The following is a 13,037-nucleotide window of genomic DNA, read 5'->3' on the forward strand; positions in this document are numbered from 1 at the left end:
AGAGAGGGGAGAAGGAAGGGAGGAAGGAGCAGAGAGAGAGCAGAGAGGGGGACGGAGGGAGAAAGGGAGAGGGGGAAGGGGAGGAGGGAGAGGGAGAAGTCTTTACAAATTTCACGAATGTACTTTTTGGTCTCTTTTGACTCTATTTAAAGCCTTCCCCCAGGAAAATGCACCTCCCTGTGGAGCTCTGAGTTGGGTAGCTGCATGGCTCTGCCTTTGGAATGCTCACACTTCAGACGTGACAGACGTTGTACAATGAATGGGCAGTCCCAGAGTTACGAGTTTCTCCCACATACCAAATACATTAAGTAGCAGTGGAGTGCTTGGAAGAAGTTTGGCACGGGGCCACTCTGTAACAGGAACTTGCTTGGCAAAGAGCGGCTTTAAGCACATTTGCTGTGTGCATATTTCTAGCAATTTCTCTCCCTTCTAGCCCCTTGAAACTGACATGGGTGGGCCAATTTTTTTGAGGATGTCCACCGCTGAACAAAATGCAAAAGCCAGACCTTCTCAAATTTGCTACACGGGCTCCCTCCACAATACCTGCTAACTGATTCTCCCCCTGCTCGGGCCAACATGCATTATATGGGTACATACCACATGCGATTCTCCTGTGTGGTGAGCCGAGCCTTAAAACGTCATATTAGTAAGCATTATCATTGGAGGTTAAATCAAAATATGATTACCAAAAGGAGGTAAACCTATTCTGCTCTATCACAAAAACTGGCAAAATCAGATAGGTGAGGCTTTCGTGGGAAGAATGCAAGCATCTACAACCCTGATCGAGTAGTCTAATTGTAGCAGTTAACCATTAAAAAAAAATGTCAAACATAACTGAGAAGCAGACTTATTTTCCAGTTTATTAACAGCAAGAAAAGGCAGACCTATAGTCAGGAGGATAATGCTTGCTATTAAAACGTAACTGATGAATGTTACAAAAAGAAAGAGTATTTGTCATGAAACAATGCTTCCATTGTAAAACAATTCCAACCTATGCATGAAAGATTCCAAACACTAGTACAGCATTCAATTTGATACAGGAGTTTTATCATATTATTTCATGCGAAGAAGAATTATATACTCAATCTGTCTGACAGCCTTGCATATAAAGAACAGTTTCTGCATGACAAACGCGGTGAGCTTATTAAGTTACCAATATACTGCCAAGCCATATTGTCTCAGCGACAGCAGACCCAAAATATTTTCAAATGATTTTTTAAAAGGGCAATGCGGGAAAAGCTCGAACAACCACATGTTCCGACTTTAATAAGAGTCAAAATTGCAGGAACATTTACCTTATATCTAATTAGAACAAATCATCCCTAAGCCTCATTTAGCCCATATTTAGTCTGTCACAGACTTTTATTTTTTGAGATAGCTGGAAATATTAGTTTTTGATTTATCATCCACTGCCTCACAGCTGCAAAAAACAAAACAAAACAAAAAAACAAAAACAAAAAAACAGAACCAATAACAAAAACAAAAGCAAAACACTACTAAAGTGGATATAAAAAACAGGCCGCTCTTTCTTTCTTAAAAATATAGAGACATGAGAGTCGTCGCAAACTTTCTCATATGACGGATAAAAAAAAAACTGTTAAATAATGCAAAAGATGACTTTAAGAAAATATTTAATCAAAATTAGGAACAGAAAGCAATCCAAGCAGACCAGCCTCCTGATTTTCTCATGTGAGCTTAAAGACATCATTACTTTCAATCTCGGAATGAATGAAAGCCACTAAATTATATTTGCATTGCAAACAGGAATTGTGAAAAGCCTGGATAATAATTATCCTAACAAAAACAAAAGGATGGGACAACAGGGACTCTACTATTAGTATTAGTAATGAGGACACTGTGAAGGGACACTTACTAGGTGTCCTGTCCTATGTATTTGTATGCTATGCCCGGACTATGGACTTAGGCATTTTCAATATAATTGTTCTTATTTTCATTCTCACAATAACTCTCTAATATAGTCCCATTGCACAAATGAGAATAATGCACAGAAGTGCACAATTTGCTCAAGGTCATGGGGCTTGTAGATACAGATCCAGGTCTCTCTGATTACAGAAGCACTGAGCTCTTTGCTGCTCTTTTGCCATATTTCCCAGCTCCACTGGATAAAGGGAAGTTTTCCTCATGTAAAGGAAAACTAAATAGGGTTGTCAGACTACCCTATGAAGAGCTGTCAGTTATATTAAAGATCATAGCCTAATCACACTAAAATAACAAAGACTACTTTGCTTCTCTGTTCTTATTCAACAGCTATGTGAGGGACACTGGACTTAGTCACGAGAATCACTCTTTGTTGAAGATTTTAAGATTCACCCACCCCATTTGCTAGGGAAATTGCAAACAGAGGACAGGGACTATCGGTCAACTGCTTTAAGTGTAGCTTCATTACAAATTTAAGAGTTAAATTTTCCAGTAGATTGAAAGTAGTTTTGTTCTGTTTTGATTGCCCTCCTTGTGTTGAGAAAGAATGAGTGCATGTAACAGAATTGTTTTTTAATGAATCTTTTCTATGTCGCCCTCTGACTTCTTTAAGTCACTTACCCCCAATGAAAATTACATGTGCTGACACTGTGTTCTATTGTCACTGCTTCTTAATTGGGTAGAAAACCTTAAATGAGTCCTAGATGTCAGTGGCCACTGACTATCTCACCTTCGGGCGAAAGAATAAAGGAAATGATCTACCAAACCAGGTAGTGTCATTCCACGAAAGGGACAGACAACCGATTTAAAGATACACCGTCTTGCAGTTTTAGAGTCTGCCAAGACTGTTGCCTTCATTTCTCTCAGATATAAAAGTAGTATATGCAAACACTACTGTACATATAGATTAAAAAAATTTTAATGTGTTTATTTATATTTGAAAGAGAGTGTGAGTGAGGGAGGGGCAGAGAGAAAGAGAGGCAGACACAGAATCTGAAGCAGGTTCCAGGCTCTGAGCTGGCAGCAAAGAGCTGATGCGGGGCTCGAACTCACAGAGTTGTGAGATCATGACCTGAGCCGAAGTCAGATGCTCAACAGACCAAGCCACCCAGGCACCCCTGCTATACATATAGATTATATACTCACACACATATACAAATTTAAGAGGATAACAAACTGAAAAATAAAACACCATACACCCACGGTGGGGTACCTGGGTGGCTCAGTTGGCTAAGCAGCTGTCTCTTGATTTTGGCTCAGGTCATGATCTCACAGCTAGTGAGTTCAAGTCCCGCATGGGGCTCTACACTGACAGCACTGAGCTTGCTTGGAATTCTCTCCCTCCCTCTCTTTCTGCCCCTTTACTGCTTGCCCTTTCTCTCTCTCTCTCTCTCTCTCTCTCTCTCTCTCTCTCTCTCTCTCTCAAATAAATAAATATTAAAGAAAATAATTTTTTTTAAAAGTACTGGTCATTTGGTAAAAGGTTAGGGTCTCCTGTTACTAAAATGTTTTGATATTTATTTACTGTTATAAAAATTTTCTATATTTTAGAGAGGAGCTAAGAAATTAATAACAAGCAAAATCATATGCTAGTCTATCAGGGTTTGACATCATCTTAGAACAATGTCATTATTTAATTATACTTGGAGTTCTCATTTCAAAGTCAGCCTGCTAATGATTGCAGGAACATGCAACATAAATACAACTTCCCGATTTATTTTTCAGTGTTATCAATTATGTATGTGGAAAATAGGTTTTTGTACTCACAAAAAATAAGGTACCATATTTGATCCTTGTTTTCTTTATTCACTATTAATTGGAAAAAAAATTATGGAGCACCAACTGTATGCAAGGCATATGCACACAGAGTGTAACTGGATGTTTCAGATGTTCATTTAAAGTATTTAGAATGGAAGAAGACATGGACACCACAATGAGTATGTTCTTCTAATTTCAGTAATAGCTTCTGGAACATTCATGACCAGGCAAGCTGTCCTTGGTGCCCCTAAGGCTAATTCAACATTACATTCAGGTCAGCTTTCATTCTTAGGAAGATATTCACTTCTAAGATAAAATCAGTTACTCAGTTAATATTCCCAAAGTATTTGAGAGACACATACCCACAAAAGACGAGAAAATATGTTCCATTTGTGGATAAAGACCCAGGGGAAAAAGCAAAAGGAGTTGAGAGGGTGATCATGACTCGTTCTTGTTTTATCCCCAAACACATCGCTTTCTTTCTCCTTTGCCACTGGTCCATGATTATTCTGACATTCTGGTCAGTTACTGGTTTGGGGATATAAATTTTATTGGGCTTACAAGAGATAAATCAGTATTTCAGGAACTGAGTTGAATAAACTGAAAAAGAAAAGTGGCTAATCAAAGCAAACTGACCATAAGTACTCCATCACAAACATAGATGTACTTAAGTCCTTTTATCAGGAGGCAGCAAGCCTGGGCTTGCTTAGACAGCTCTGGAGAAGAAGACACCATGCAAGTGGCTTGTCAGGGGTTCTGATAACCAGGTCATACCCAAAGAATTCACAGTCTACTTGGAGAGACAGATTCTGTAATTGGAGCAAGAACACAATACCGAGCCTGTGTTCTAATGAACGATAAGCTGATTCCAGAAGAAACACAAAAGTGATGTAGCACTTGAGGAAAACACGATAGATAGATTAGACAGATAGGTAGGTAGGTAGGTAGGTAGATAGATACATACATACATACATAGATAGATAGATAGATAGATAGATAGATAGATAGATAGATAGATGGGAGCCACTTGGGGTTTGACTACCCAAAGTAAGCTTTGTGATTTCAGAAAACTCAAAGCAATATTATGGGAAAGCCCCTTTCAATCTTGGAACAAAACTTAGGTTTATCATGAGAAAAGCATCTAATGGACATTTAACCACATGAGGCTGAGGAGTCTGACTACCACATTCTGGGTAGGTCACAGAAGAAGGACTGATGCCTTGAGTCTGATTCCTTACAAGCCAAGTCCAAGATGAGGATGGGCAAGATATATCAAAGTGCTCCCAGGATAAACTGGTAAGGGCTTGGTGGTGGGGGCGTAACAGGGAAGGGGGAAAGGCCAAGCAAGAATACTTTTTCTAGTGAAGCACTAAGGAGGTAGCTTCAGTTTGATCCCACCGGGGAACTACAGACTGCAAGACGCATGTTTAAGTTCATCTCAACCTAAAGCCAAAGAGCTGGGCTTTCAACACACATCAGAGAAGACATGAACTCCTAGGCACCTCAGCTCTCCCACTGCCCAAAAGCAATCTTCTGAAGAGAGTCCCAAGTTCTGGCCAGCACAAGCAAAGCATCTAGAGACTGGGTAATGGGTGCTCAGGAATGGTAAAAGGAAGTCAAGGAGATATGGGTACAGTGCCAACAATGCGTAGTGCACAGACCAATGAAAAATGGGTGAGGATGCTCCTTATCCAATCAGCATGCCCAGTTTTCTTCCGGGTCAACTCCTGGACCACAGCCTCCTAGGCCAGATCCATCCAACACCCTTGTTGCAACAGTAGTGAAAACATGCCAAGATAGCCCCCGAATCATTGCATTAATCTAAAATGTTACAATTAGAGCACGTAGGAAGAGATTCTTCTATTGGCTGCGAAATTCATATGTCTGCAAAGCAATTTCATCCCAGTGGCACAAGCAATTCAATCACCACCCTAGTGCTGCAGATTTAATAGCTTAATTTTCTATGGACTGACAACGTCCATCCTAACAAGCCCCTTGCGGAATGCCTCAGGACAAGGCTGAACAACACATCATTTGGTGCTGTGTGCTTACATAATTATTCCTCCTCCACAAGCGGTTCACAGGGTGGGCAGGGGAGAATGAGTTAGCAAGGGAAACTTAGGCGCTGCTTCAATATTTAGAGAACATAAGGTATTATTATAGGATTAATAAGCAAGGCTAGTTCAGCAATAGGGAAGGCTGCCAAGGGAGGCTGTGGAATTGCTATCACTGGAGATAATGAAGGCTGAGAATAGATACCCACCCAGAATGGATTTTATAGACAATAACAATCTATCCCACCATTCTAGAAAAGTGGATGCACTAGTGTTTCACTGTAGGTCTCCTCCCAGCCCAAATGATTTCATAAATTAGATAAAGCGGTTTAGTTTAAAATATTACTTATTAAGTATTACTTATTCCAAAGTGTATCCAGCACAAGAGTGGTTGAACGCAGAAGCTATTGAGTGACAAACATAACTGGAATTATAAGCCACACCGGCACCTATAAACAAACGGCCACTCTGAAAACAGGGCAATGAGAAACCAGGAAGGCAGATTTTTACAGTGGAGAAATAGAGACCAAAATACCACATAGTTTCATACTTGAACTTCAGGTATTCCAGGCCTGAATAAGCAACAGTCGTTAAGTGTTGAGTTTGTGCTTTGTTCAAACACTGCCTGATGTCTATGATGTGCAGACTTTCAGCTCTGACTGCCTAGTCTATATTCTGATGATAGTGTCTAGGGACGCCATCGAGGATGATGAATCTCACAAAGATTAGAACAGTTACATAGGGTGAATTGTTCTAGAAGTTGGAAGAGTGAAGACATTTTTAAAGTATCCTGTGAATGTGACAAGGGGTTCAATTTTTCCAGATCTAGTCATGGTTTCCTTAGGTCAGAAACAAATTTTTTAAATTTCCATGAGAGAGTAGAGGACCAACTCATTACTCAGATGCTGTGTCTGTGGTTAATTAGGAATTATGCCTGCTCAGGACATGGCACACTGAGATGCTATTCTGTGATCCAACTCTGAATATATTATTTCTTCTGGTTTCTTTTAATAAATCCTCTTGCTGGGGTACTAATTCTGTGGTTTTCACTGTATATACATTGGACACATGTTGACTATAGAATCTGCCATGATTTTTAAATTTTTCATTCTGATATTAGAGAAACACCATAAATTACTGGAACCTCTCAAACACCTGGCTGTCCAAATTTTAATTATACATGAGCTCTAGAGAATCGTATATACATTTTAAAGCCCGTATGCTTACACTGGTATATGGTTCCTGAAGATGTGGGCGTGGCTATGGTCTTGAAACCAGAAAGCATTCTCTTCAAAAACCTAGAGAAATTTTAACTGAATTTAAATGGAAAATATATATAATAGCTTAAGGAATTAGAAACCAAAACCACTTATGTTACCCACATACTGGCAATGAATAATTTACTTTTCAGAATAATGAAATAATATTGATTTGAATTTCAGAAAATTGATAAAATCATAACCTAGTACACATTTAATAAAGATACCCAGAATGCTAAGCTATAGGCCAAAATGAGTATTTGTGGATCTGAATAGTCTCACATTTTTCAAAAACATGTATTCAGTTGCTCTTATGTCTAAAACATTATATTAGGAATTGATGATACAGTAGTGAGTTGAAGACTGTCGTCAGCTGGACGGGCTTTTGTATCGCTGAGAAATGCAGACTAAGCAAATAACCATGTAAAGAAATGTGAATTCACTTGAAATTGTGACGAGGAAGCAATGTCTGAGCACCTTTCCGGAAGGTGGGGAGCTGACCCAGCCAAGGAGATCAGGAAAGGCTTGTATGAAGAAGGGAGGGCTAAAGTGAGATTAGAAAGATAAACAGAAGCTAACATAGTGAAGAAAGGAGAGAATACTTTTTAGGCCATGAGGCATTAGCTGCCAATACACTTACCTAGAGGCTGGGAAAAGAAGGATACATTCCAGAGCTCTTAAGTCTTTTAACTGTTGCACGGGGCCTGTGGAAAGCAACAGATCAACCCTAATTCTGGGATAAAGAACTGGGTGGTGAGAAAGGGTGGAATTTGAAAGGAATTGCATAATACTAAATATATTTGTGTTGTTTATCCTCGTAAGCTTTTTCATTTCAGCGTATACACACATCTACGGTAAATAAAGACCTAGCACTTCCAACAAATAATCACCATTTCATCTTTCCTAAAGACTTTTCATGTCAACCTTCAAAGTCATGCCCACTGTCATAGACTCCTGGTTTCAATGGAAAATTTGCTCATTTTCTAAAACTAATGGACAATAGCCAAAGATTTTACAGTATGACTAAACCACTGGAGAGTGCTACATTGCTTGAATGGAGGGGCACTCTGAAAAGAGTTGAAGGGCACTGCTCTGTATGTGGCCATTAGTAAGACATACTGATGCTATAATAGACTAAACCAGAGTAGGTCCCACTAAGTTAGCACACTGCTAAATGATGCCATTTTCTTCTCTTCTTTGATCGTGAATAATCATTTATTGATAAAAGAAAAAGGGAAACACCCAACAGCTAAGATGCAGGGACTGATAGTGCATTCTCTCACCCTCTAAAAAGCACTCCAAAGTGATGAATAACAGTTCTTTGGTGCTAATTGGTTCTGTTTCTCTGGAGAACCCCGGCTACTACAGGATGAATTTACCCAGGAGTAACATGATCCAAACGGCCTTGTAGAAAGATAAATTTGGTAGCAATGAGGACATTAGGCCCAGAAGGAAAGCCTGGAATTCAGAGTGACTTCTCAAAACAATACTATAATCCCAGGAGCAGATTATGAGGGCTTCATCTACAGCTATGTGCAAAGGTAATAAAGCTTGGATGGAAAGGTAATTCAGGAATAGAATTGTCACACCTCACATCTTGTCACCAAGGTGGCCCAGGAGAATGAATGAAAGCAGACTCCGAGGGTTTCAACAGCACAGAAGAGGAAGGTAATAATACTTTAAGGGCCTAAGAGCTCAGGCAAACTGGTATTGGAGTTTCAATGCTTTGACGAAGGTAAACATTCTACTGAAATATATGAAATTGCCAACAGTCAATGTTTTTTGTTCATGAAAATGAAACTTTTACATGGCTCAAACCATAAGCAACTAATACGTGAGAAGGACACCCATGATTTTGGATAAATTATAGCAGTTGTGTCAATTCTTTGTTCTTTCTTTCTTTTTTCTTTTCTCTCTTTCTCTTTTTTTTTTTTTTTTAGCACTTAATGGATCAGTGGTTTTCCTTCATTGACTCTGAGTTTGACTTTTGAGGATGATATTATCATATTTAATTTTTTGCATGGATAATATATTAACATATTTTTAAAATTTAATAAATCTGAAAAGGGACAGCACTGAAATCTTCTCTCACTATTTCTCAGGCCATCCGCCCCCTGACACTCATGAGCAACTTCCTGTGTTTCCTACACAAATTTCTTTGTTTATTTACTAGTTACAATTAAAAAGCAAAAAATAGAAACTTACCACCCCACCACCACCAACCCATTTTTCTCCCCAAAAGGTAATATAAAGTACAAACTGTTCTGCACTTTGCTTTTCACTTGACAAAACGTCTTGGAGATATTTCCAGATTAATACATCAAGTGCTTCCAAATTATTTTCTGTAGCTGCGCTGTGTTCCATTATATGGACATGCCATGGTTTCTTCAGCATGTCCCCACTGATGGACGTGTGAGTGGTTCACAACCTGCTGTTGCGACCAGCAATGATACAATCCACCGTCATTGGCATGTGTCCTTTCACCTGTGTGCAATTAGATGTGTGGGCTAAAACCCACCCACCCAGCCACTCCCCAAGCTGAGATCCAGTTGCTATAACAGAAAAGAAATGAAAATAGAAGAAAACTCAGAACAGATTCTTAAAACGTGAGAAAAGAAAAAGAAGGGGATAATGAGAAGAAAGCAGGCAGGCAGACTAGGACAGAGGAAAAGAAGGAAGGAGTAAGAAACGAGGAAAAAGAAGAAAAGAATGAAGAGAGGGAAAACCTCTTGACCTCTCTGAGACAGTAGAAGGGAAGTGATTAGACCGTAGTGCAGGGGTGGGGGGTGGCTAAAGAGAGGGCACGTGGGAAACTCAGGGAGCTCTACAATGCTGGCAGTACATAACAAGGAAGTGACTCTTCCTGTCCAAACAATCCTATCCACTACAGCAACACAGAAGAAAGAAGTTCCGAGGCTAAAAATACAGCAGGCATCTCTGCACAGAGCCCAGGACGTGGCCATTCCAGGTTATTCAGCACGTGAGACACAGAGGGAAGAAGCCACGTGTTTTGAAAAAGAACCAAATGCGGAAAAAGAACCAAATGCGTACAAAGCCCTGGTGCTTGAGGCAAATGTAAACAGTATTAGTCAAAACTGTGCATCATCTATAAATAGTTACAAAGCCTTAACTCTAAGAAACTCTCAAGAGCAACTGCAAGTTGAAAAGGGACACACATGGGATCCAAGAAGCAAAGAAGAATCCCGACCGGACCAAAATGCTGTGCCTCCCTGTTCGGACACACTGACTGATACTTCCAAACGGCTCCCACCTGAGGAAGATGAAAGGCTGAAGTCAGTGTTCATGACTTACTTTTAGAAGTGCACTGAAGTCCATCACATAGTAAAATCTATGTTGTTCCCACTTCAGCGGGTTTCTTTGCCCTCTTAATAAAGTTCAGATTTAAAAATTAAAACAAAAATTAAGAAAATAAATCTCTAAGTATTGAGAAGGAGAGTGATTTATCTTGCAGTGAAATTATTTTCACACAGAGTAGGCAAATCCAAGGAAACGGGCCCCATTTCAGAACCCTGTTTCAACAAGGGAAATGCCTGACTGGGTGTGCTATTTTATTGGCTTTGATAGTGTTTTCCAAAAAAAGCCTACAACTGCATACTGCCTGAAAAAGCTCATTTTGTGCCTGAAGTTGTTGCTAGGCTGAAATGGAAGTCATGGGGGATATGATAAAAAAAAAAAAAAAAAAAAAAAAAGCAGTCAGATGATATTAAGAGATGCTAAATAGGTGATTTGTAAACTTTCACGTGTAACTCATCCTTCAAAGAAGGGGCACACACTTCAGAAGAGAAGGGAGGAAGAAAGGGGCCAAGAACACAACAGACATGTTACATATGGCCTCTGACTCTGTTTCTTTCTACCGTTAATTTTACTCCACATGCTGGAGCTAAACGTGCATTTCAAGTCATGTAAAGATCAGGATAATACAAGTAATATAGAAGACAAATCTCAGCATTTCCCAACTTCCACTTACTACAGTCACAAGTTGGCCAAATTATCAACAGTGCTCTGTCTCCAAATTCAAAAGATTAAAGGAAAAATATGACCTGGCATACAGCTTTCTATTCCCTATGGTAATTGTAGATGATTCTGTTATTGCAAATTCTATTATATTATGTGCTCCTGTTACAAAAATCAACTTAGTATGGAAAAAAAGAAACTGAGGTATATTTCTGTTTTTATTTAGAATAAAAATAATTTAGACATAAACCACTGTTCTATTGTCATGATAATCACCAACACACATGAAACATCTGATATCAGGGCAGCACCCCCAAAAATGGAGATTTCACAAGTGACATTCTGCCGGAGCCTCATTCTTTCTTGACTTGCTCTTGACATTAACAGCACCAACTTCTGCTCGGTGCTAAAGGATAAGACTAGAATGTGACGTTCTCCATGGTGATGCCAAGTCCAGTTCTTGGCACACTGGATGCACTCAACTAACATCTATTGGGCAAACGGATGACTTCTAGCAAGAAACATCAAAAACACAACCTTCAAACAATGGGCTGCTCCAGAGTTGTAGGTAACCCCACAAATTCTCTACTCTATTCAGCCTATGGCATAGGGGTGCTACTCTATTTAACGTAAGTAGCTAAAGAGCTTATTGCAATCATTTCTAAACCCTCTCTGTGGTTTGGGGTTTAAGTACTTACTAATGCTCACAGAAATTAACTTCAAGGAGCTGTCTACAAATCTTTTGCATATAGTGGCGGTTCCTTATTTATTTCCTGAAATAGAGAAAACAGCATCTGGGACGCGGCCATTGCTTTTTTACACACATGAAAAATTATTAGCGTGGCAACTGAATTTATATCAACTGGGTAGTTTAAGAGAATTGCAGTTAAGAACAGCAAGACTCAGATTTTCTGTTCACAAAGTGAACTCCTTAGATTGACCAGATCTATTTGAACGTTGAAGAATGAACTTCTGAAGCATGTCTATGACACATTAAGTGATAAAAGTTCCAGAATATTACACTATTTTAAAGCATCCAAAGTGAGGCTAGCTTAATTAGAATTCACATATTTATATGTAAATAAAGAAAACTTCTTTATTTAAAAAAAGCAAAGAAATAGAAAACATTTTCAGTAGATTATAAACCTTCTAACTTCTCATATCCTTTGGGCTTTGTTATGGTGTCTACTTCTTGGTGGAGATATAGTAAATTTTGGTTGACCCATAAAAGGAAGGAGTTACAAAAAAAGGAAAGGAAGGAAGAAAAATAGAAAAGAACAGAGAACACTTCACAGAGGGGTATCCTGTAGAGAATTCTATAAAACTCTAACCATAGTGCCTACAGAAGTCACTGTTAATTATTTTCCCACTTATTCATCATGCGTTCCTGGGCATTCTTGTCATTAACACCACTACTGGAATCCTTTATAATGTCTAATTTCTAAAAATCAATAAAATGCAAATGAACCAATGTATTAAGCAGTTTTTCTTCTTAATAGGTAAACGCTTAGAACCACTAAGTATTACTGAATAAAGGGGCACAGTGTCTAGAAAAGGAGGGACAAATAATTCGGGCTCCATTGGGTGTAGCCCTAAACTGAACACCTCTAGCCAGCTTGGTTGTTTTGACCTTCATAACTGTATAAACTGCTTTCATTTTGAGTCATGTAACTGATTATGTGTATTTGTGATGGAGCGCGAGTTAAAAGGCAGGAAGCATATGGAACACTGATGTTGAAATACAATTTGCGTTCATCTTACATAATACATCAAGACTATTCTAGCATTTCATAGTCAATTGTAAGGAGAAAAAAAAAATACACGTTGACCTATTTCCAATTAGGTCTTCACTTATAAGGGATAAAAACCTACACATGCCAGCAACATGTAACAACCAGAGAAAGCTCACAACCTGAAATTAACACCTTATCTCAGCACTTAGAAACAACTTTGGAGGGAGGCCTGGGTGGCTCCATTGGTTAAGCATCTGACTCTTGATTTCAGCTCAGGTCATGATCTCACGGTTCATGGGATCAAGCCCCAAGTCAGGCTC

The 13,037-nt window shown here is 39.1% G+C and overlaps 1 protein-coding gene across 8 annotated transcripts in view; it reads right to left on the minus strand.

Moving 5' to 3' along the window:
* Positions 1-13,037, minus strand: part of RBMS3 (RNA binding motif single stranded interacting protein 3) — a 1,338,119-nt gene that overhangs the window by 665,293 nt on the left and 659,789 nt on the right. The gene's annotated exons all lie outside the window — the stretch shown is intronic.

This window comes from Neofelis nebulosa, chromosome 5 (assembly GCF_028018385.1).
Source record: "Neofelis nebulosa isolate mNeoNeb1 chromosome 5, mNeoNeb1.pri, whole genome shotgun sequence".
NCBI lineage: Eukaryota > Metazoa > Chordata > Mammalia > Carnivora > Felidae > Neofelis > Neofelis nebulosa.